Here is a 245-nt window from a genome sequence, read left to right on the forward strand (position 1 = left end):
TTCGGTTCCTTAATGCCCCTGTGTCCCAGACCGGCCTCTTTGGCAACGCGGTCAAGAGCTTGGCCCAGCAGATCTCGGCTGCACAGAAGCAGACTGAGGCGGGTCGTCACACCCTGCCCTGGCGGGCAGCTGCAGCCTCCACCTGTCTGCCGGCCGCACCGCTCCAGCCTGCTCGTTGCCGAGGGTGGCCCCCTGCGTCTGCCCCTGCTCCTGCACCCCATCCGTAGCAGCCTCCAGCAAGCGGC

This window comes from Sinocyclocheilus grahami, unplaced genomic scaffold (assembly GCF_001515645.1).
Source record: "Sinocyclocheilus grahami isolate Dianchi unplaced genomic scaffold, SAMN03320097.WGS_v1.1 scaffold1472.1, whole genome shotgun sequence".
NCBI lineage: Eukaryota > Metazoa > Chordata > Actinopteri > Cypriniformes > Cyprinidae > Sinocyclocheilus > Sinocyclocheilus grahami.